This window comes from Symphalangus syndactylus, chromosome 8 (genome assembly GCF_028878055.3).
Source record: "Symphalangus syndactylus isolate Jambi chromosome 8, NHGRI_mSymSyn1-v2.1_pri, whole genome shotgun sequence".
Classification (NCBI taxonomy): Eukaryota; Metazoa; Chordata; class Mammalia; order Primates; family Hylobatidae; genus Symphalangus; species Symphalangus syndactylus.
The window spans coordinates 138,907,424-138,919,881 of NC_072430.2; the positions used below are offsets into that span (position 1 = coordinate 138,907,424).

General features: G+C 41.2%; 1 pseudogene; it reads left to right on the plus strand.

Annotated features, from left to right (window-relative positions):
- The first annotated feature begins 11,266 nt into the window (after positions 1-11,266).
- LOC129487279 (small ribosomal subunit protein uS10-like) lies at positions 11,267-11,705 on the plus strand (annotated as a pseudogene).
- The last annotated feature ends 753 nt before the right edge of the window (positions 11,706-12,458 follow it).

Consider the following 12,458-nt stretch of genomic DNA (forward strand, 5'->3'; position numbering starts at 1 on the left):
GACAAAAACCACATGATTATCTCAATAGATGCAGAAAAGGCCTTTGACAAAATTCAACAACCCTTCATGCTAAAAACTCTCAATAAATTAGGTATTGATGGGACGTATCTCAAAATAATAAGAGCTATCTACGACAAACCCACAGCCAATATTATACTGAATGGGCAAAAACTGGAAGCATTCCCTCTGAAAACTGGCACAAGACAGGGATGCCCTCTCTCACCGCTCCTATTCAACATAGTGCTGGAAGTTCTGGCCAGAGCAATCAGGCAGGAGAAGGAAATAAAGGGTATTCAATTAGGAAAAGAGGAAGTCAAATTGTCCCTGTTTGCAGATGACATGATTGTATATCTAGAAAACCCCATTGTCTCAGCCCAAAATCTCCTTAAGCTGATTAGCAACTTCAGCAAAGTCTCAGGATACAAAATTAATGTACAAAAATCACAAGCATTCTTGTACACCAATAACAGACAAACAGAGAGCCAAATCATGAGTGAACTCCCATTCACAATTGCTTCAAAGAGAATAAAATACCTAGGAATCCAACTTACAAGGGATGTGAAGGACCTCTTCAAGGAGAACTACAAACCACTGCTCAATGAAATAAAAGAGGATACAAACAAATGGAAGAACATTCCATGCTCATGGGTTGGAAGAATCAATATCGTGAAAATGGCCATACTGCCCAAGGTAATTTATAGATTCAATGCCATCCCCATCAAGCTACCAATGACTTTCTTCACAGAATTGGAAAAAACTACTTTAAAGTTCATATGGAACCAAAAAAGAGCCCGCATCGCCAAGTCAATCCTAAGCCAAAAGAACAAAGCTGGAGGCATCACGCTACCTGACTTTAAACTATACTACAAGGCTACAATAACCAAAACAGCATGGTACTGGTACCACAACAGAGACATAGATCAATGGAACAGAACAGAGCCCCCAGAAATGATGCCGCATAGCTACAACTATCTGATCTTTGACAAACCTGACAAAAACAAGAAATGGGGAAAGGATTCCCTATTTAATAAATGGTGCTGGGAAAACTGGCTAGCCATATGTAGAAAGCTGCAACTGGATCCCTTCCTTACACCTTATACAAAAATTAATTCAAGATGGATTAAAGATTTATATGTTAGACCTAAAACCATTAAAATCCTACAAGAAAACCTAGGCAATACCATTCAGGTCATAGGCGTGGGCAAGGACTTCATGTCTAAAACACCAAAAGCAATGGCAACAAAAGCCAAAATCGACAAATGGGATCTCATTAAACTAAAGAGCTTCTGCACAGCAAAAGAAACTATCATCAGAGTGAACAGGCAACCTACACAATGGGAGAAAATTTTTGCAACCTACTCATCTGACAAAGGGCTAATATCCAGAATCTACAATGAACTCAAACAAATTTACAAGAAAAAAACAAACAACCCCATCAAAAAGTGGGCAGAGGACATGAACAGACACTTCTCAAAAGAAGACATTTATGCAGCCAAAAAACACATGAAGAAATGCTCCTCATCACTGGCCATCAGAGAAATGCAAATCAAAACCACAGTGAGATACCATCTCACACCAGTTAGAATGGCCATCATTAAAAAATCAGGAAACAACAGGTGCTGGAGAGGATGTGGAGAAATAGGAACACTTTTACACTGTTGGTGGGACTGTAAACTAGTTCAACCATTGTGGAAGTCAGTGTGGCGATTCCTCAGGGATCTAGAACTAGAAATACCATTTGACCCAGCCATCCCATTACTGGGTATATACCCAAAGGACTATAAATCATGCTGCTATAAAGACACATGCACACGTATGTTTATTGCGGCACTATTCACAATAGCAAAGAGTTGGAACCAACCCAAATGTCCAACAACGATAGACTGGATTAAGAAAATGTGGCACATATACACCATGGAATACTATGCAGCCATAAAAAATGATGAGTTCGTGTCCTTTGTAGGGACATGGATGAAACTGGAAAACATCATTCTCAGTAAACTATCGCAAGGACAAAAAACCAAACACCGCATGTTCTCACTCATAGGTGGGAATTGAACAATGAGAACTCATGGACACAGGAAGGGGAACATCACGCTCCGGGGACTGTTGTGGGGTGGGGGGAGGGGGAGGGACAGCATTAGGAGATACACCTAATGCTAAATGACGAGTTAATGGGTGCAGGAAATCAACATGGCACATGGATACATATGTAACAAAACTGCACATTGTGCACATGTACCCTAAAACCCTAAAGTATAATTAAAAAAAAAAAAATAAATAAAAAAAAATAAAATAAAAAAATAAAAAAATAAAAAAAAAAAAAAAAAAAAAAAAAAAAAGAAATAAAAGTGATATCACCAAGTGACTTCCAAGGCTTTTCTAGCTGGGCTATCTTTTGCAGATTCAAAATATTAAGATGCAAGAATTCTGAGCCACTCCTTGATGTGTACCTGCAATCTACTGGTCTCTCCACGTCTGGACCCATCTCCGGAGGCTTCAACTGGATATGTCCTTCCCAGTTGAATCCTTGGCCTAATTAATTCTATTACCATGGTTCTTCCTATTGAAATAGATTAGGGAGATGTATTTGAAAGGTTTCATTTTAGGCCCTCAGTGTGACAAAACTGTTTTCTGTGTTTCTCTCCAAACTTCTGTATTCACGCTGTCTAAAACCTCAATGGCTAGCATACCTGAGTCTTGTATTTATGTTTATGATCTTGGTGATTAGTATTATTCTTCTGAAAAAACAACATAACCTTCCCTTTCCATCTCCTTTTCTCTCGTTCTAAAAAATATTCAATTTGAGAACCAATAATTCTGTTCCTAAAAATAAATCCTAGAGAAAAATTTTGACCAAAACTAAATGCACAAAATGCTCCTGGAAAAGTTTTCTTTAATAACAATAAAAGATAATGTTATCTGAATATTATTGATTATAGTTGTCACCACAACAGGCACCCAGAGTATGGTCTTTGTCAATATTCCTTTTTATTTGCCACAGCGAATGAAGTGATGGTGTTTTTCCCTGAATACCATAACCTGGCAAGACCAGTCATTGAGCACAAGCTTATTCTAGGATGTCTAATTGATAAATGAGATACTGCACATGTTGCACATTAAAAACGTTGACTTTCTTTTGGTTTTCCAGAACTCCATACCCAATACCAATTCATCACCAAAGGGGATAGAGCAGGAGCAATGAGGATAGAGCAGGAGCAATGGGGATAGAGCAGGAGGCTCCTCCTTGGCATGGTAAGGCGGGGTTCACATCGGTTATTTGATGACTGGAAACTGACATTCCCGGTTTATTATGAACACACAGAGCCAGCACATTTTGGCCCCTTCTATAACTACAACTATTCTCAGAGGAGGAAGAGCACATGAATTCCAAGGACTAGCCCTTCCGAGAGGATGGAAGAAAAACAAGTATTTTGAATGCATCTCAGCCAAACCTCCACCTTTTCTCTATTCCCCTTCCTTCTGTCTTTCTTCTTCCTTTCCTTCATAGACCCATAGGCGATGTCAAATATAGGATTAAAGGAGGAAGAGGGCAAAAATTTCCAACCGTGATTAGGATTCGCCCTTTCAATACATGAAATGGATTTAACAAATGCTAAAAAATGGCTAAAGCAACAGTGGTCAAGACAGAAAAATAACATGCATCTGTTTAAAATAATAATTTTAAAGAATCTGTCGACATGGAAATGGTATAACATCAAGGAATAAGAGCAGAATATGAAATTTAGTGGGTACTATGTTTATTTATGAAAATGAAGACAGTGAATAATTTTTGGTAGTGTTAGGATTTTTATTTAGGTATTTAATTTAAATATTTATTACAAAAGAGAAACTATTTTATGGTGTATTCTGTGGGATTTTCAAACAAGTTTTATAGTTAAGAAAAATACCTTTACATCCTTACATACCTCTCATCCCAAATAGTAGAATGATACTTAAGAATATCTCTAAACAACAAAAAATGCTGTAAACCTTATGAGGAATCTGATTTGAAGATACCAGCTATCAAAAGAGATTCTTGAGAACACTGGGGACATTGGATTATGAAATAGTTATAAAATAATATTAAAAATTATTGTAGGCCAGGTACAGTGGCTCATGCCTGTAATCCTAGCACTTTGGGAGGCCGAGGTGGATGAATCACCTGCGGTCAGGAGTTCGAGACCAGCCTGGCAAACAAGGTGAAACCCCGTGTCTACTAAAAATACATTTAAAAAATTAGCCGGGTATGGTCGTGGGCACCTGTAATTCCAGCTACTCGGTAGGCTGAGGCAGAAGAATCGCTTGAACACAGTAGGCAGAGGTTGCAGTAAGCTAAGATCGCGCCATTGCACTCCAGCCTGGGCAACAAGAGCAAAACTCTATCTCAAAAAAAAAAAAAAAAAAAAATCGTTAACTTTTTAAGGTGTGATAATGTCATGGTTGTTATGCTAAAAAGAAAAGTCCTTACCTGTTAGAGATATATACATATAAAAAATGATTCTTGAGATTTGCTTTAAAATTTTTTAAAATGTAGAATAGGGCAATGTGAGACAAGATTTTTTAAAGGGTGATAATCATTGAAGCTGAAACGGGTAATGGGCACATTGGTATGTATTATAGTTTTTAATTTTGGGGTATGTTTGAAATTTTCTGAAAAAGAAAAAAGTAATAATACAACTGGCTGCAGTTATGAAAATAATATCAGGATAATCTTGGGTCTCAGTGTATTCAGGATAATTCAAGATTTTACTGACACTGAAAAATTAGATTTAGTGGATTCTTTTTCTCTGTCAACATTACTGTTTGTGATGTTGTTTCATGCATCAGTTGCTAGGGATGTATTTTCACTGTTTATACTGGGAAATGCTAAAGTTTTCTTGACTTCCTTTTTGTGAATCAAGTTATCGCTAATTGCTCTTTAACTGTCCATTCAATACATTAAGATCAAGAATCTAACTCCTATTTAATTCTAAAGGAATTTTCAGTGAAATAAGAAAGAAACATAGAATTAAAGACTTAAAAATTCAGAGATTATACAAAATGAACAAAGAAAGCTCATATTTCCAGGTAGCATTGAGAAAGTGTCTTGGAAACAGGATACCATATTTGTTTCTGAGTTTCCTGGTAACCAAGGCTAAAAGCAAAACACAGATGATACTCGTAAAGTAAAATCAGACACGTTCACCTGCATTCATAATAAAACTACACTTCTGATGAAATGTGTCTCTAATGATTATTCTTGGATATTGAGTAACACTAGTATCACCTTCGCTTGCTGTTTTATATAAGACATAGAGATGCCATGTAAATAAAAGCTTCCTGAATTCATTCTCTATGAAGCTTAAAAATACATTGTTAATTATAAATCAGTAGCATTGGCTCCATGGAAAGTTAAAAAAATATGGCCCAGGCATTTTGTTTTCTGAAGATCTAAGTAAAGTGAATAATATCAAAGAATGGTCAAGCCATGTGTCCTTAGCTAGTCTTTCTGGCACCTCCAGGATTTGGTGAAGCCTGGGCAGGGGCTGGAGGAGCAGAGTTGCCCTCTCTCCCAGACTCTCCTATGCCCACACTGACCATTGATCCTCTCACTGTACTTTGGAAAAACACCAATTCTGTTAGACATTCCCAGGGACCCTACCAAAAAGGTTTCAAAGTCAAGTACTGAGATGTGATAGTCTAAACAATGTTACACCAGTTTTCTTTTTCTTTTTTCTTTTTTTTTTTTGGCTGCAGGACACTTCTAGTTTTGAACACCAGGTTTTAATTTGAATGTGCGAGAGGCATAGAGTATACCATTTCTCCAGTTTTGTTGACCACGGAATCCCTCTTTCTCCCTTACTTTTAAAAAAATGTGGCATGTTTTATTATCTCTTTCTTTTCAACGCATTATTTAGGAAACCCTGGACTATGGAATCAGCTGAAATGAGAGCCATGAGCTTTATATAACACTGAAAGCACCATGGTTCTCTTTCTGTCATTCAGAGCCAAACTTGCAGACTCCCAGATTAATATGGTGGCTCATAGCAGGTGCCTGATTGCCTGATTCATCCTCTCCCATCCTCCCATTAAAACACCATTGAAGGCACATGCAAAATTGCAAAATTGCAACTGCACCAGAAGCTAAGAATACCAATTAATGCTTGGCCACAGTCTAGGAAGGATTTCTGCCAATAGCAGTGCAGATGAGGACAGATTGAGAAACTCTCATTAGCTGATGCACAATGCGGCTTTGAGGCAGAGAACCAAGGTCAGAAAAGAGGGAGCCAAGCCCATCACAGAGGCACCCCGCAAGTGCCCAGGAGAAGCTGAGTACCAAACTCCAAGCAAGATGGAGTTGCATCCCAAGGCAAAGAGGGCCACTTCTTTAACCCCAAGCACAACAGTCCTGTTAATCTGTATTTCTTAAAGAGTGCACCCCCACAAGCGAAGCAACCAGAGGTCCTTGGTCATTAAAATACTTTTCTCTTCCATGCAGAAGGGGCAAGAGGAGACCCCACACTGATAAACACCAGAAATGTGGCTAATGGTCCTCCCTCCTGCTAAAGATCTGAGAAGAGAATTCTGTCAGCAACAGAGTGAACAGTGAGGGGATCGTGGGGCATGTGCTAGACATTTCTATAGCCCAGCTCAAATGTGTTAGGTGACTACAGTGTGATTCTAAATGCAGTCTAGGGATATCATTTTAGCAGATATGAAGCCAGTCAAGAGATGTCAGGTTTTGGACAGATGGTGAAGAATCTTATAACTTAGGGATAATATTAGTACAATTAAAAATAGCATATATATCTTCCAAATTATAGAAAGAAAATAAAATGTAGTCTATAGAGCAAAAGACAGAAAATAACGGAAAAATCAAACATCCATTAAAAAGATACAGAGCAGAAAAAGAAAATGGCAAAAGTCACAGCAAACATATTTTTTGAGACAACAAAACAGTTAAAGTCTCCTTTTCTAAGACTCTAAGTCTGGATTGAAAGAGAAATGTAAGTGTGTGTCATTGAGACTCAATGAAAACAAAAGGAAAAAATAGATTTTTTTTCTTTTCTTTTTTTTTTTTGAAACAGTCTCGCTCTGTCTGTCGCCGAGTCTGGAGTGCTGTGGCATGATCTTGGCTCACTGCAACTTCCACCTCCCAGGTTCAAGCAATTCTCATACCTCAGCCTCCCGAGTATCTGGAATTACAGGCTCATGCCACTATGCCCGGCTAATTTTTGTATTTTTAGTAGAAACATAGTTTCACCATGTTGGCCAGGCTTGTCTCAAACTCCTGGCCTCAAGTGGTCTGCCCACCTTGGTCTCCCAAAAGTGCTGGGATTACAGGTATGAACACTGTAATAGATTATTTTAAAAGATGAACAAAGATAAATTAGACATACATAAGTAAAATAAATCAGGAGTTTAAAACATGACATCAGACAAAACAATGCAAGAGAAAATTATAGATTGTTTCATGTTAGTAAAAATATAGTCATGATGAAATTACAACATTCATGAATCTTTATGTGCCAAATTATACAGCATTGACATATTTAAAGCACGTACAGTTTAAAATCTCAGAAGAAATTCACACACACACAAAATTGTGGTAGGAAATTTTAATAGAACAAAAGGTTTCCTTTGCAAGTCGAGGAATGTATAGAAAACTTTAAGAAGCATAGAAAATTTGGATAATAATATGGCCAACTAGGGCATAACCTAAAAACAAATTTAGAGCCTCAAAACAAAAAAAAATGTACCTTCTTTTCAAGCAACTAAAGAATATTTTCAAAAGTGACTATTAAACAGAGCATAAGAACATCTAGTATTACAAAAAAAGGCCTCATTGTATAGGATGTTTTATAAACTTTGCAATTAAATTACAAATTATAGCTAAAATGTAAGCAAAACAAAGCAAAAATAATTTGCAAAACTTTAAACACATTCCTAAACAATTCTGACAAGGGAAAAGAGCTTAACTCCTTATGAATGCTAGAGCTCTAAATCTTTGTCGCAATTTCAGTGCCCCAAGACCATTCAATTCCATCCTTAAGGTGGGACAGTGCATTCATGAAAATCATGTTTTCAAGGACTCAGAAATGGCAATGGGAAATGCTGAAATGAAAGCTTAAGTGCAAAAACAGACTATGGAACAATATGGAGCATATATGCCTAATATTTTTTTAAAGGAAATGAACCAAATGGTCAACAGATACTCTGTGAGGCAAAATTATAAGTGATTTTAATTTGCTTCTTTCTATTTTGTGTTATTTTCAAATTTGGGGCCATAAATATGTAGTTATACAATGAAGGAGCAATATGTTTTAAGAAAAATATTAAAAATTATAATTAAGTCCTTGAATGCGCCAGGTCGACCTAGGACACCAGGTGCCATGGCTTGGGTGGGGATCAGCTGCCCTATCACTCCAACCATGGAGCCCAGAGCCTGCTCAGGTGTGTCTTGTAGGGTGTCTCTTTCAGGTGCAACCTGCTTGCCCCTTAAGGGCCCACCTTCTGCTCATTGGTTACTTGTAACTTCATCAGTCTGTGACTTTGAAGACTCCTTCCTTCTTAGCAATTCAGACAAAATTAGCATTTCTCTTCTTCCAAACTTGTATCTGGACTGAAACCAAATTAACCTGTGAAGATTTGCAAACAAAGGCCGTTTGTTTGGAAACGACCCTGGGTGAACTTTTTTTCTTTTATAGACAGGGACTCACTATGTTGCCCAGACTGGTCTTGAATTCCTGGGCTCATATGATCCCACCTCAGCCTCCTGAGTAGCTGGGATTACAAGCATGAGCCATTGCACACAGCATGATTCTTCAACAGCTCCCAAGCATGTTTCATTGGAGAATCCTGCCTTCTCTCTCTGCCTCCCCCTCCACCCACAACAATGTGAACGATGCTGGGGTAGAAAGGCTCTGGGTGCAGGCCTGGTGTGGTGGCTCACGCCTGTCATTCCAGCACTTTGGGAGGCCAAGGCCGGTGGATTGCTTGAGGTCGGGAGTTTGAGACTAGCCTGACCAACATGGTAAAACCCCATCTCTACTAAAAATACAAAAAAAAAAAAAAGTTAGCTGGGTGTGGTGGTCAGTGCCTATAATCCCAGCTACTTGGGAGGCTGAGGCAGAAGAATCGCTTGAACCCAGGAGGTGCAGGTTGCAGTGAGCCAAGATCATGCCACTACACTCCAGCCTGAGTGACAGAGTGAGACTGTGTCTCAAAAAAAGAAAAAAAAAGGCCCTAGGTGCAGAGTGCAGGAATAAGGATGATGCTAGGGAATGAAGTCACATTCTCCATCCTGTCAACTAAATTAAATGATAAACAGGAGAGAGGAGAGCCTTCCACATGCAGGAAGAGCGTGAGAACAAGAGCACCTGATGCTCAAAGACCATGAGCATGAAGGGCAGGGGGCACGACGAAGCTGGGGGAATGTGGTGTCTCACCAGATGGAGTTTTGGGTCTGTGCAAATGATATGGTCCTTTGACTTAGGGGCAATGAGAACCTACTGAAACATTTTAAGCAAAAGGTGACATGATCGGACAATGTTAGAAAAATGAACATATCATCCTAACACGGTGAAACACCGTCTCTACTAAAAATACAAAAAATTAGCTGGGTGTGGTGGCACACGCCTGTAGTCCCAGCTACTCTGGAGGCTGAGGCAGGAGAATGGTTTGAACCCGGGAGGCGGAGGTTGCAGTGAGCCGAGATCATGCCACTGCACTCCAGCCTGGGCGACAGAGCAAGCCTTCATCTAAAAAAAAAAAAAAAAAAAAAAAAAAAAGAACATGGCTACAGAAGGGATAGCAAATGAGATATAGAGGGGATGAGACTGGAAATGGAGCCACCAGCAAGGGCACCTGATGGAGTGGGGAAGGTGGCATTAAAGAAAAGTGAACAGATCTAGAAGATAAAGATCATGCAGTGCATCTCAACTGGGGGTGACTGAACCCTCCAGATTCTGGAGAACTTTTTGGTTGTCACAGTCACAGAGAAGTGCTGCTGGCACTTGGTAGGTAGAGGCCAAGGGAGCCGTTCAACACACCTGCAATGCACGGACCATCCCCTCCAATTATCAGGACCAAAATCACAATAGTGTTGCCCGTGGGGATCCCCGGAGGTAGAAACTGGATGCCAGGACAGTCCCATTTCCTGGCATGTGTAGAGGGTTAATCATGATGCCAGTCACTGCCAGAGAAGACCAAGTGTGCAAGGAAGGCCACGGGGTATGAGTGTTTCTGATTTTACTCTCATAAAAGCAAGCCTGGGGGAAAATGGTGAAATTGGAAGATGTTGATAAAATATGTTTTAACAAAGACGCAAAGTCTACATTAAGAAAAATATCGAGCCAGAACTCCTTGCACAGGACTTTCCTACCTGGGTGTTATGGCTCGGTGCTGTGTGTATTACAAGTGCACTCTGGAGGGAGGGGCACTGGGGACCTGCAGAGGGTGGACTCAGCCGGGGAACCCCCAAGGCAGTGGACCTGGTGTTCCAGGAGCTCCTGCGGAGAACCCTATGGGGCTGTTTGCACAGCGGACTAAGGGCCCGCAGGGAAGGCCGGAGAGCCAGGGAGTACCCCTTAGTCCAGGGCCCAGAGGGAAAGTGCTGTTTTGAGCACAGTCCGCCCCTCAGCTCAGCCAGAGCCCTGCCCCTGGGACTTGGCCTGCATCCTGAGGAGAGGTGAGTGCAGGACAGGGACCGGCCTGACCTGCGTCTCTGCAGCAGGGCGCTCCTCTTTCAACCTTTCACCTGGACAACTTGAGCCCAATGTTCGCAGCTCAGTCTCTCTCCTGGGGATCCTTGAACCCCCAAAACCAGTGGGTGCTCCCTCTGCTTGTTTGTGTGAAAGCACAGATTACGCCAATTGATCCTGCTAGGCCCTTAAGGGAGGGACTGAGTTTATTGATCATGAAATCCCCAGAGCCCCCAACAGGGCATTATCCTGTTAAGGGGTGGCCGCATGGCCCAGAGGCACAGAACCCTGCTCTGGTGTCTGTGAAGTCTGCAGGGATGGAGGACATTGCCTTACAGGAGGTCTCAGGCCCAGGCACTGGCAGCCTCAACCCAGGCACAGTAGGCATTGGCAAAGAGCAGCCGACCCCCGGGACCCCCTGCAGCAACAGCAGCTTCCAGGCTCTGCCCCAGTGACAGCTGACAGCACCGGTCCCGGGAGGAAGGCAGGGAGACGGCAGGTGTAGGTGACGCCGAGCCTATGTTGTTCTCCACCACTGCTGAGACAACCCTCTTGAAATAGTGGCTGATCCGCAGGCTCCTGCTCCTGACTCACCGCTGCTCGCTCTTGCCGAGGTACAAGTCGGCCGGGAAGCCGCACAGCAGCCATGGCTTTTAAGGATACCGGAAAAACACCCGTGGAGCCGGAGGTGGCAATTCACCCAATTTGAATCACTCTAATAAGTTGCAATGTAAAATCCCTGGAAAAGGTGTGTGCTGACTGGATCCGAGGAGCAAAGGAAAAGAATCTCAAAGTGAAAGGACCAGTTGGAATGACTACCAAGACTTTGAGAATCACTACAAGAAAAACTCCTTGTGGTGAAGGTTCTAAGACATGGGATGGTTTCCAGATGAGAATCCACAAGCGACTCATTGACTTGCACAGTCCTTCTGAGATTGTTAGGCAGATAACTTCCATCAGTAATGAGCCAAGAGTTGAGGTGGAAGTCAACATTACAGTTGCTTAAGTCAACTAGTTTAATAAATTATCAGTTGTTAAAAAAAAGAAAAAGTAAACAGAAATAGACTTCCACAATGAGCAAATGGAGTTCCCAGAATAGCAGGTGTAGGCAGTACCCTAGGACCACTATGTGTGACCATTCAACTATTATCTTGACCCTGTGGTTTCCCCACAGTCATGTGGCCCAAAACACATGGATCATACCAAAATCACCAGTTAGTCATGTTTCTAAGAAAGAATCTCTCCATCAGATAAATTGCAGCCTATTCATAAGGCTGAGATGGTGCCTATTCACAATCAGAAATTAAGGTTCATTGAATAGGGCCAGTGCTTCTTGGCCCTTCACCCAAGCCCAGAAATTAAGTGTGAATGTTATTTAGTCATCACGCATTGATGAGTAACAATTTCTTTTTTTTTTTTTTGAGACGGAGTCTCGCTCTGTCGCCCAGGCAGGAGTGCAGTGGTGCAATCTTGGCTCACTGCAACCTCCGCCTCCCAGGTTCAAGCAATTCTCCTGCCTCAGCCTCCTGTGTAGCTGGGACTACAGGTGCCGGCCGCCACGCATGGCTAATTTTTGTATTTTTAGTAGAGACGGAATTTCACCATGTTGGTCAGGCTGGTCTCGAACTCCCAACCTCAGGTGATCCCCCTGCCTCAGCCTCTCAAAGTGTTGGGATTACATGTGTGAGCCACCGTGCCCGGCTAAACAATTTTTTTTATCTTAAATCTTAGACAAGTTTTCCATTTTGATTGTGTGTGTGTGTGTGTGTGTTG